This window comes from Mytilus californianus, unplaced genomic scaffold (assembly GCF_021869535.1).
Source record: "Mytilus californianus isolate M0D057914Y unplaced genomic scaffold, xbMytCali1.0.p SCAF_18, whole genome shotgun sequence".
Classification (NCBI taxonomy): domain Eukaryota; kingdom Metazoa; phylum Mollusca; class Bivalvia; order Mytilida; family Mytilidae; genus Mytilus; species Mytilus californianus.
This window is the reverse complement of record NW_026262666.1, coordinates 5621329-5634327: the sequence shown is the minus strand read 5'-3', so window position 1 is coordinate 5634327 and position 12999 is coordinate 5621329. Positions and strand designations below refer to the sequence as shown.

Here is a 12999-nt window from a genome sequence, read left to right as displayed (position 1 = left end):
ATTTGACAATGCTGGACGGTTGAGAAGAAAACATTACGACAAAAGAGATGATTTCAGCTTCCAAATTGTGAACTTTTCATATCTATGTAGCAACTTTCAAGAAGTACCAGCAAAGGGAGAATATATCCCCCAGTTAACACGATTTTCAATAGCTTTTATTTCCTATCAGGATTTCCTTGATAGAGGGTTGCTGCTTACAATGAAACTATCAAATCCAGGGTTCCAAACGATAAAAATGAGGTCATCTCTTCGGAAATTTTACGAAGGATATCACGAGTTGGTTGACCGTTATTGAAAATCTGTTTCATGGCAACGGATATATTCCAATAGTCGTAACAACTCTTTTTCCTCTAATGTGACATCACAGAACTTGTTCTTATATGAGCAACTCAGCGGGTGCCACATATGAAGCATGAACTGTTTACCTTCCAGATCATCCCCGGTTTTTGGCGGGGTTCGTGTTGCTCAGGTTTTTTTTATGTTGTGTCTTTTAGACTGTTGTTTGTCTTTTGATCATTTGCCGTTTTTTTGCGGTGACGTTTTCAGTTTATTTTTGACTTATGGGTTTGAATATCACTTTGGTATATTCCACCTTTTATGGATTTTTGGAAAAATTTCTTCAAAACTTGACTTGCCCGAATTATTTAAGTTTACTATGCTGACAGATATTTATTTGATGTTTTGGTCATTAGTGTGATGCCTAAAGTTTTCGAATCTATTTGTTGTACACAAGTGTAAATACAATCGAGGCGACGGAATATTACCGATGTTCAAATCTCATTTAACAAGTATAACAAAAATATCGAACTCCAAGGTAAATTCAAAATGGGGGAAGTCCATTAAAACTGACAAAATCAAACGTTATCAACCAACGGAACGAGCGAAAAAAAAAATCATATTCCTGAATTTGGACAGGCATTTTCTGAAGGAAATGGTGGGTTAAACCGGGTTTTATTTCTAGCTAAACTCTCATATGACAGTTCTTGAAAACTCCATATACTTATGACGTGGATCGGTACTTACACACCCCGCCATTGTGTTATTGTGCTATTATCAATTTTGAGTTCTTGTCTTTCATTTTTGCTTATGTACTTTGTCTATATCCCAATTTGTGTTTCTTTGTTGAAATAGTTTTTATGGTGATTAGGATTATATTACAATGTTGACTGCTGTTCCCCAATTTTTGACGTTTTTACCTATTATGTCTGTTTGTTTTGCTCACACATTGTTGTCAACATAATGCAATTTTATGCGACTGTCATACAAGTGAGAGGTTTAGCTAGCTATAAAACCAGGTTTAATCCACCATTTTCTACATAAGGAAATGTCTGTACCAAGTCAGGAATATGACAGTTGTTTTCCATTCGTTAGATGTGTTTGAGTTTTTTATTGTGCCATTTTAATAAAGGACTTGCCGTTTTGAATTTCCCTTGGAGTTCGGTATTTTTGTTATTTTTTCTTTTTTTATACAGATTTGATAAATACAAATTAAGGTAGCAAAACAAAAACTGATGGAATCGGATGAACTCCAAATATAGCGAGACCGGGTGCGTCTCCATGTTTAACATCTTCTGTGCATGCATCACTCCTATTGCGAATCTGCCACCACACTCAGTCTAAATGTCAAAATCAGAAATAGGACACCATCAGTATCTTGACAGATGAAACGACTATTCAGCTGGTATATAAAAATCTTAGACCGCAAACAAAATTTCGCTAGAGAGATGCGACACAGACACAACATATCGGGCAATCATTTGGTAAACTATCCTCTTGCCGAGTTTGTGTGTCTTTGCGGTTGACCGATACTTTGCCATTTACTATCTTATGTTGTTTTATTCATTTAATCTACTATTGTTTTAAGTAATAATATTCGATTTGCTTTAATACAGATCTGTCAAAGGTATGCCTACCGTTCCTAGTATAGCAGCTATTGAAAAGGGCGGACAAGTGCTTGCTTCCGCCTCTGGAACTACTGCCATAGTTGTATTTGGAATTGGGCTTGCCATCGGCTTCGTTCTTGGAGTTTCACTTTCTCATCAGAATGTTAGACAATCACTTAAAGACATTAAACAGGAAATGGTGGGAAACTAAGTTCAACAGCTACAAGTATAATAAAAGACAAGTAAAAACAAGTTTACAAGAAAGGAAGCTTTTACTGTAACCTTTCTAACTGCTTTATTTTCTCACTATATTCAAATTGGGTATCATCATTGTTGTGCAGACCATGATCATATTTTCATCATTCATTTGATGGTCCAACTCTGCAGGAGAACGCACAATAAAAATTTCAAAATAAAATGCTATACCACTATTTTTCACAGCCGGAAAAACAGGATAACAATACTTTTGCCCTTGCAGTCAGAAAGTTTAGACAGAAACTATGCATATCACTCTGAAAAATTGGGATACATTTGATTTAACGTTATTTTTTTTTATGTTATTCAAATTTTAATGAATATTGTAAATCGTTTGATAAAAATTGTTTTGTGAAGCATTATGTGTGGCTGAGTGAAATAAATGTGTCTTGTCTTGGTGTTTACATGCTTATAGTCCTACTACATCCGGTATGGAACTGCCGGCAAAATCGATGTCTGGTATTTTGTCCTCCTAGAAGGTTAAAATCTAACCGTTTTCTATTTTCCTTCCAGATGGTAGGTGTAAAAATTACAGATTATAAAAATTCATGATCATCCAAATGTTTTTATATTTGATTAAAAGAAAAATATAGACATGATTAATTGCGAACGAAAATCCTATAAATACAATTCCTTAATTCAATAGAATTTTGTAGGAAACAAAGTCGACACAATTGTCATGTATTCAAATATAGCATTCACCTAGATAAGAAAATATAGCAATACAAATGGCATCATTTATTTAAAGCATCCAAAGAGTAAACGAACCCTCAATACTACTGTAGTCAGCACGTCTGTGATGACATGAATTATCATTGATATGGTCATAATTATAAAATTAACTGTTTACATGTTTTTTTCGAAATACTAATGCTTTTCTACCCAAGAAATAGACTACCTTAGCTGTATTTGGCAAAAATCTTTCGGAAGTTTGGGTCTTCTATGCTCTTCAACTTCGTAATTTATTTGCCCTTTATGACTTTTTTTTATTCCAGCGTCACTAGTGAGTCTTTTGTAGACGAAACGTGCGTCTGACGTACACAATTGTCATCCTGGTATCTATAATGAGTTTATTTACATTCATGTCCTTAATCATATAAACAAGCAAGTAACACAGAAGTCCATGCATAGTGAAATAACAACCATTACTATAAATACAATTTAACATTGAAGCATTTTAGTACAGTAATATACTTTAAACACGCACCATTTATAATCCTACCGGGATGTCGGGTGAAAGCTAGCAAATATATAGCGTGCAGAAATCAGCAACGTAATGTAAAGCGTGGCTTAAATTTCAAAACGAGACTAAGTGTAGGTAATTCGCAAGAAACTAGGCGCTATTGCGGGAATTGAAACATCAGTGCTAAAAACAATTAAAAAATAACTTTGACTTTACCTCACTTGGTGTGAATACAAAAATACATGTGACAGCATTTATTTAAACTTGGCACCCTTTATTTTAACGAACCCCAAATAACATACATATTCCACAGGGTTTAAAAAAAAACTCGCCATAGATACTAGGATTTTTCGGACCACTCTTTATTCGAAATGCATTTTGTCGTCATATTGGCTGTAAGCACACGATAACAGTTTTGCTTTTCCATAATTGTCCTCAGGGAAGTACCAATAAAATAACCGCTGTCTCCTTATTGTTTATATATATGTTAGTTCCGTATAAACAGTAAGTTCAACATTTAAGTCCCAAAGCAAAACGTATTTAAATGGGGGTGTAACTTAAACTAGTCAAATATAACTGAAGGAAGGAATGGTCATTAAACGTTTGTCTACATAACTATCTTCATATAGAATAAAAAAACAACCACTATATATATATAATAGACAAATATCACAATACCCTATTAATACTATCTGGAAGTCCAGATTTACTATCCAATCTTGCAGCTCTGGGACAAAGGTGTAGCAAAACTGAAGAGTTTTGACGATTTTAAGACTTAAAAACATGCCAAGACTACACGGTTAAAGATATATTCTACGCAAGTTCATATCTGAATTAAATGTACCTTAAGGAAAAACATTGTAAGCCTAATGAAGCCGAAATAACTCTTAAACAAGCGGCCCAAATCGCAATTTTTGTTGTGATTTTACATATCGAATCATTTATTGGGGTAATCGACGCCTTACAAGATTAGCTTGTACTTAAGTATAGTTTCAGAGCATGTGTTTATATTCCAGGAATTTGCAGTAGGGTGTTGAAGGTCATACATCTTGTGCAATATAGATATAATGTTTATGTAGGAACTTTAGGCTTATCGGTTATTATTCAATAAGTTTGCAATGTGAAGCTCGCCTGTTGTTTGTATCCTTACACAACTGAATGCACGTCTTCATGTGCGTGCGATATGTTTTAACAAGAGGGGCGAAAGATACCAGAGGGACATTCAAACTCATAAATCAAAAATAAACTGACAACGCCATGGCTAAAAAAGAAAAAGACAAACAGACAAACAATAGTACACAAAACACAACATAGATAACTAAAGACTAAGCAACACGAACCCCACCAAAAACTGGGGGATGATCTCAGGTGCTCCAGAAGGGTAAGCATATCCTGCTCCACATGTGGCACCCGTCGTGTTGCTCATGTTAGTACAAACCCGGTAAATAGTCTCATTCGGTAGGTCACATTCGTGAAAAGGGAACGGGATTATAGTTACGACATAAGGAACATATCCGCTATCAATTTTCGATTCAGTCAAACACTTACCTTTAAATCGTCCTATAGTTATTTCCAAGTCCAACAACAGATTTGCACCATCTGGAAAAGAAATTGTAAATAATTCATAGTATAGTTGAAGGAATGTACTTATACCTTTTTAGTATATCATTAAGTCTTGAAAGTTGAACATCTTCGTGAAGCCTCGAGACGCATCGGCTATAACAAAACACTGCCTAAATTTTTCTTGAATGTCCAAATAATACATCGCAGATAACAAAAGTAAATTCTCTATTAAACTCATTTTAACATGCACACTTGTTTCTGGACGACTCTTTATTCGCAATGCATTTTGTCAAATTGTCGGTAAGCACGATAACATTTTTGCCTTTACATAATTGTCCACAGCGAAATTCAGATACAGTAACCTCTGTCTCCTTATTGTTTATATGTTCGTTCCGTGTAGCCAGTAAGTCAATAGCCCTGTTTACATAAAAGAGATCTCTAATAGAGCCAGTGCTCCAGGTTAAGATGCATCAGTTTGTATAGAAGTTTTGTGTTTTTTCAAGTCCAAAGTCTGAAAGCTGATTTTAGACAATATCAAAGTAAAAGGTTGATTAGTTTATTCACAAAGTAATCCAAATCATATATTAAAAGCAAATAAAACAGAGGCCTTTTAGAGTATGTGTCGGTCTTAAACCATGGCCACTGTCATGCATTAGAGACTAATATATTGCACATGACCAACATATTTTTTGTTGATCTTATATATCCTTTTTACTGTTTAACAGTTTCTCTATATCTACAACAGATTTTACCCAAAACGCATAAATGGTTAAACATCATCATTGAAGAGCAACGCCTCCTTCAGGAGTCGTCCAATGAATTGATCGTATTGGCATTTGTGTAGATCTTTATTGGCTGATAATGTTTGGTGTTTACAGGTACAAATTTCTACTAACTAATATAGTTTTTGATATACATAATTGTCAAAATTATAGAAATGAGTCAAAATAACGTTTACGGTACCAATTGTACTGCACCTGGCCTTGCGGTCATAAAACTTTCAAGCACGATTTTCGTACTCAGACTCAGAAATCAACCAATCAAAATCATGGATTTGGTGTTTCGAGCACAAATTTTGTACTCCGAGTACTGAGTAAAGTTTTATGACCGAGAGCCCAGATGCGCATTTCGAAATTAATGTCTCTTCAGTGATGCCTGAGGCCAAACTTTTTGAAAATCCAAAACTTATTTAAAAATTAAAAAGCTGATAAAATCAAAAATTGACAAAAAGTATAGCCAAGTCAGGAAAGGCATAAAGAGCTCTACACGTGGGAGATATATTACTTTATTGAATTTTTTTTTAAAGATTTTGTGAAAGCAAATTTCAATGACACAATGATAAAAAAATGTCAATCAATGTCAATAACATAATAATAATAAGTCTTTTTTTAAAGAGGGTAGCACAGTTACATTGTAGCTATAAGTTCTATAACGTTTCATACATATAATGTTAATTTTGTTGATCTTGTATTGTTAATCATTTCTGTTGTTTACAGTTTCTTCTTAATGATTCGTATTAATTTTATTTGGCTTTTTTTTACCTTTTTTATTCGATCGTCTCTGATGAGTCTTTTGTAGACCAAATACGCGTCTGTCGTACAAAATTTTAAGTCTGATTATGGCAAAAACACAAAAATAAGTTAAAAATCGTCATCTAAAAAATCTCCTTAAGGGATTATTCAGTGGTTTCTATTGTTTTTCATTTTGTAGATCTTGTTTGGCTGATGATTTTTGCTGTTTAAGGGTTCTATCTTTCTATCATACGTTTCGAGATAATAAGCGAAAAATCGTCATAAACCTGATAAAGGACTTTACTCCTAAAAGGAGACCTGATATGATTTTTTATTTTTGTCCAAAAAGATTTATCTTATGCATAACTTCCCGTAACAAAACACCGATAGCATAAGTGTCAAATAATTGTTAAAATATTTTTTAAATGTATCGATCTATTGACCTGATCAATATGCATATTTCCATCCCGAAAGTCACTCAGAACGAGGCTGCTACGTCACATGTTCCAATCAGTCATATATTGGTAGACGGCAATTGTGCAAATTTATTTTCGATTACATGTATTTACTAACTACACGCATGCAGTACTAAATGATGGTTCTGTGTGCTGTTGTTAGAAGAGTAGTGACATGTGTTTATTTTTTTCGTTTTTTGAATAACCAACAGAACAAGAAGGCTTCGAGATGGGACTTTGTTTCAAACCCTCACCACAAGCTTTGCTCCGCCCACTTTTCCAAGCCATGTTACGATCGTGACACAGATGTTGGGATATCTCGAGTGTACTACTATAAGGCCATCATAGCCCAAGAAGCTGCAAGTGTCATATGGGGTGATTGATAAGGCAATAATTAATTCACATGCTCCGACTTTATGTACATCATTGATCACCTGCCGTGGGCTAAAGTGAGGTAAAAAAATATTATTGTTACATTCATAGAGGTATTCCCACTTGCTGTGTAATGAATAGCTGTAGAATGGTCAAACAATACATTATGCACCACCCAATTAAAACAACTGTAAGTTCTGAAAACTAATAAAAGATGTGTATATAACTAGTTTTTCCTTAGGTAATAAAAAGCAGATAATAAAGGTGTATTGCAATCAATATAAAAAAGAATTGATTTAAAAAAGCATAACAATAAAAGCAAAATAGACAATGGTAGGATAATGTAAATTATATCTTTATCATCCGAATATTGCACACCGAAAATATAATTATTGACAAAATCAGAACATGTAAACTACCACATTTTTTAAAATTTGATATATATATATATATAGATTACTATGAATATTCATCATACACACAATTTTTAAATGGGGAAATTTTGGACCTTTTAGACAAAGATATTGAGAAATATTCAAAATTAATTTATGAGATTGAAACATCGGTGAATTGCTATTATTTCCTAGAAATGGACAGTTATTTGGACTTTCGTTAACTTAAAATACACCTTTAATATTAAGAACGAATCTTTAGATTATAACATTTTAAAGAATTTTATTTCATTTTGTAATGGTTTTCTTTTCATTATCCCCGTGGTGTACCCTATAATCCACAGGCAAAATTTAAGATCAAGCTGACCATCTACTCACTTAACGAAGTATTTATGAACAGTAGAATAATTGCTATAAAAAAATCTTGAATAAAGTTTATACAGATTTACCAGCCACATCCACGCAGTCGGAGTAAGATGAAAGCAAAAAGACAGACAGATCCAAATCTGTAACTTAAGTACATCAGTCCGCAATATCCAAAAGGATAGCCGGACGTTAAAACCTATCATCTATCTTTATCCAGATTTATGTTTTTCAGTCATTGGATACGTACGTCTTTCTTGGGGTGGGATTGAAAGGATATTTATGTGTCTTTAAGTGGTATTTCGGGGGAGAGAAAAAACTAATATTTATGCATATATGTTAATGGATTATGTGTGTTTTTCGTTTGATAAATCTTGGATGTAGAATCGTGTGAGAAAAAGTTACATGGTGCAACTAGAATAAATTTTCCAGGTATGTAACACTCTAGTATAGGTTATTTAACTAATAAGGGTGTGCTCGATTAGAAGTCATATCTGAAACAAAATATGATTCTATATTTCAAACCATTCTATTAGATCAAATGAAATTAAACAAGAAAACCTTGTTTCATGTTTCATGCATAACCAAACATTTTTTTTCGATCCCTTTGCTCATAACAATGAAGAAAAAAATGTTATGCATGTTTTAAAGTCTTAAAATGCAATACAAGCAAACTGAAAATATTTTTCATTCGGCTTCCCTATTATCAGAAAGGAGGCAAAAAATTTTAGAAAAAAAAAAAAAAAAACCCGCGTGATTAAAAACTTTTGTAGATTACGTTTTGTATGTCTTTAACGTAAGTGGAAAACTACTTTTTGATTTCATTTAAACATTTCAAGATTAACGCCGTCATTTGCACTGCCGATATAACTGTTATATTTGCCACAGGATATATAACAACTTTGAAGGAATTCGATTTTGTTACGCGTTTCTGTTGAAAATTGAACAAAAACCCCGCCCAATATTTAACACAAGCCTTATTCAAATGTTATCCATACCCCTCAAATTCTATTCATTAGTACCATATTCAAATTATGACAACGAAAAATCAAATAATATACCGAATACGTCATTTTGACCATTTCAGTTTCTTGGACTATTTATTCTATTTAACCGCAATATTATTGTAGAAACTATCTGAGTAATATTTTTTTTTTTTGTACATAATAAAATGGAACAAACGATTTTTGCTGTACAAAATCAAAATACAGCAATTTAAATTTCAAGCAAATGATATCTTAAACGGTGAAAGTAAAAGCAAATGTGTAAGTGAAATATATTTTCTCTAATTTTCCTTATTGTATAATGTTAGAGTGTTCAATATTACAAAAGACTTTAACTGAGTTAACACATTTGATATTTTGTAGATGCACAGAAGAGAAATGGCACTCAATGGAAAATATTCGTTTTTACCCGCTTAAATACTATACGTGACAGAAATTTAGCCAAGATTTGCATCGGAAAACAAATTGCGGATAATGTGGTGGAATTTTAGTGAAAACGATACAAATATCATACGATAGAATTACGACTCGCAAATAAAAGCTGTTTATTAATAATGAGATATTTGGTGTTCATTGTATTACTACGAGGTCATCCCAATTATATATATAAAAAAAAACTCCATTTAATATCAGCCGTTTTAGTAAATTTTCATCTTCATTTAATATCGCGTTACGTCCTTTAAACTATTTCTATGGGTGAACACTTTTTAAGAAAGTGCCCATGGAAATACCCAAAGGGCAAACGTCCGGATGAATGAAGATAGACAATAGAAAATAACTCTCCATTCCTGAAAATAATGGAGAGTTTGAACAAACGATTTACGTCACAGGTGTATTTTAATTTAATTGACTGTTTTTTCAAAGAAATTCTCAGAATTGCTATGCATGTACAGAAAAATTAAAGAACTCGCAGAGAGACATGTGGACGACATTTTGATATATATCCCTAGACTATGACTCAGGCACATAAATATCAGGCGCATATCTCCGCCCATAGGAGGTGTACATTTCCCATTCCAAACTAAAAGACAAATTGAAAGAGTTGGTATTACTTTGCTTCATTTAAAAAAAGAATGGTGAACGTAGATACAAGTATCTTGTCTTGGGTAGGAATAAATCCTACTTTGTAAAGAATCACTCTGATTCAAACAAAAAATTCTCTGAAACTGACATTATCAATATGCTTGATTTCTTGATTGACAACATATTTGTTACGTTTGGAGGACGAGTTTTTCACCAGACAGTCGGAATTCCAATGGGAACCAATTGTGCGCCTCTTCTTGCCGACTTGTTTCTTTATTATTATGAGACATACTTCATACAGGAACTTCTTAGGAAGAAAGATAAGAAGTTAGCAATATCCTTTAACTTTACGTTCCGCTATATAGATGATGTTCTCTCAATAAATAATACAAAATTTGGTGACTATGTTGAACGAATCTATCCCATCGAACTAGAGATAAAGGATACTACAGATACAGTTAAGTCTGCATCATATCTTGACTTACATCTAGAAATTGACAATGAGGGTCGGTTGAAAACAAAACTTTACGCCAAAAGAGATGATTTCAGCTTCCCCATTGTGAACTTTCCATTTCTATGTAGCAACATTCCAGCAGCGCCTGCATACGGAGTATATATCTCCCAATTGATACGATATTCTCGGGCTTGTATTTCCATGATTTCCATGATAGAGGATTGCTGCTCACAAGGAAGCTTTTAAACCAAGAGTTCCAAATGGTGAAGCTGAAATCATCCCTTCGTAAATTTTAAGGACGCCATCACGAGTTGGTTGACCGTTATGGAATAACCGTTTCACAGATGATATCGGATATGTTCCTTATGTCGTAACTACAATACCCTTCCCTTTTCACGAATGTGACCTGCCGAGTTAGACTATTTACCGGATTTGTAATAACATAAGCAACACGACGGGTGCCACATGTGGAACAGGATCTGCTTACCCTTCCGGAGCACCTGAGATCACCCCAAATTTTTGGTGGGGTTCGTGTTGCTCAGTCTTTAGTTTTCTATGTTGTGTCATGTCTGTTTGTCTTTTTATTTTTGGCCATGGCGTTGTCAGTTTGTTTTCGATCTATGAGTTTGACTGTCCCTCTGGTATCGTTCGTCCCTCTTTTCGATACGATTTACTTCATAAGCAATTATTTCATGAAATTCATCAAATATACTAGGCTTATAATTTGGTGTGCCAGACGCGCGTTCGTCTACCTAAGACCGCGTTCACACCAAACGTTGCGTACTGTAAACATGTTAACAGTAAGTTTCATGTAATGAAAACTAGTTTAACATCAAATTTGTTCTCATCTGTACAGCGGTTTTGATTACCTGCACATGAGAATTGTTCACACCAGTAAACTACATGTACACGCAATTAACATGTATATTACATATAAACTTTTGTAAACTTTTGCACCAGTTAGGCGCAGAAAAATTCATAATTGTTAAAATTCCAATTCTTTTTTAGAAAAACATATACTTGTTTCAGGAGGGAAGTGAGAAAAATCGTTTGATTCCATTGAAAAGTTATGGCAGGGGATTCAACATGGCGTTTTAAAACTTTTCCTGTATGTTAATGTAAAAAAAATGTTCGTTTTAAAAAAAAAAGTTTTTTTCCCACGAAGATGATTGGTCGGTACCATAAGAAAATCGTTTTATTGGTTTGGGAGACCTTGAGAGTTCTAAAGATGTCACGATTACGCAGGCTAAAGCAGCATAACAATAAACAAACAAAAAAAAAAGGATTTTTCAAATGACTTGATTGATTGATTGTTGTTTGCTTAACATCCAATGGCGAATATTTCATACATGTTCAGGACGAAAACAAATTCGCAATAAATGAAATGGGTAGATCCTGTAAAAGACGTCTTCCGGGATGAAGATCTGGGAAATTTGGACAGTCATTGGAAATTGAGAGTACATTGGAGAGCGACAACAATTTTGCCTAGCAACAGGCCACCTACAAACCAATCAAATGAATATTTTGATACAAAATGCAGGACTTTGCAAGAAATATATGTGAAAATAAATACGCCATATTATCAACAGGTATAAAATGAATATTCCATCAGCAAAAAATCTCGCTCCCACTGAAAATCAAATGGTCTACTAAAGCTATTTAAATTTAATCATGTTTTTAACTTACTTGGAATAGAATCTACCAATTAACTACCATCAACACCAAATTCTCTAAAAAAAAAAACAGAACAAATTTAGACATGAATAAGATAACTACTCATGAGACATATCGACTAATATGATTTTTGTTATATCTTTTGAAATGTAGCAATTATATGTATTTGAGACATATGAATGTACGAACTTGATATCGTTTCGTCACTATCTCTCCGCCTTCAATGATGATTATGATCTCTTCACGAAATACATACGAATAAATCAACAGAGAAATTAAACTTCCGTCCAAGAGTATTCATTTTGCAATCTCAGCATCCTTTAAAATGACGTAATAACCAATAAAAATTCCCTACCAGTAATGTTCCTTGAAGCAATTTCAGAATTGGCGATCCTGTGTTGGTTACGTTTGGGATTATATCTCTGACTATTAATTTAAAAATGAATAGAAGTAACAAAAGATATGACACTGTTAGATAGTGGTTATGAGATCAAACATTAATTTCATATGACTTTTCAAGGAATAAGTAAGTATAAAATCATGCAAAGATGTACAATTTCGTCTCAAATACGGGGATTTTTCTCTCGATCTCAGGACAAAACTTTTTTCAAACTTAATAGAAGATTAAAGAAACTATTTTCCATAATATAAATGAACACGAGTTTTGTTTTGGCAAAACTCAATTTTGTATTTGTTTATTCCATGAATTTCAATTTGTTCACCTCTCATATGATTTTTTGCTTACAATCAAGCAATTTATTAAAAAAAAAAAAAAGAAAAAAAAAAGGAGACTGTATAAGCATACTTTAAACGCCCAATTGTGAGACAAAGATTATTGTTTCACCGGCTATGTCATTTTTCATGTGA

General features: G+C 33.4%; 1 long non-coding RNA gene across 1 annotated transcript; it reads right to left on the bottom strand.

Moving 5' to 3' along the window:
• Nucleotides 1–1898: 1898 nt before the first annotated feature.
• Nucleotides 1899–12193, bottom strand: LOC127726625 (uncharacterized). Its single transcript, XR_007993617.1, has 4 exons — nucleotides 12145–12193; nucleotides 4870–4920; nucleotides 3037–3197; nucleotides 1899–2103 (listed from the first exon to the last, which is right to left on the bottom strand). It is a non-coding gene; the product is annotated as an uncharacterized LOC127726625 (long non-coding RNA).
• Between the last annotated feature and the right edge of the window lie 806 nt (nucleotides 12194–12999).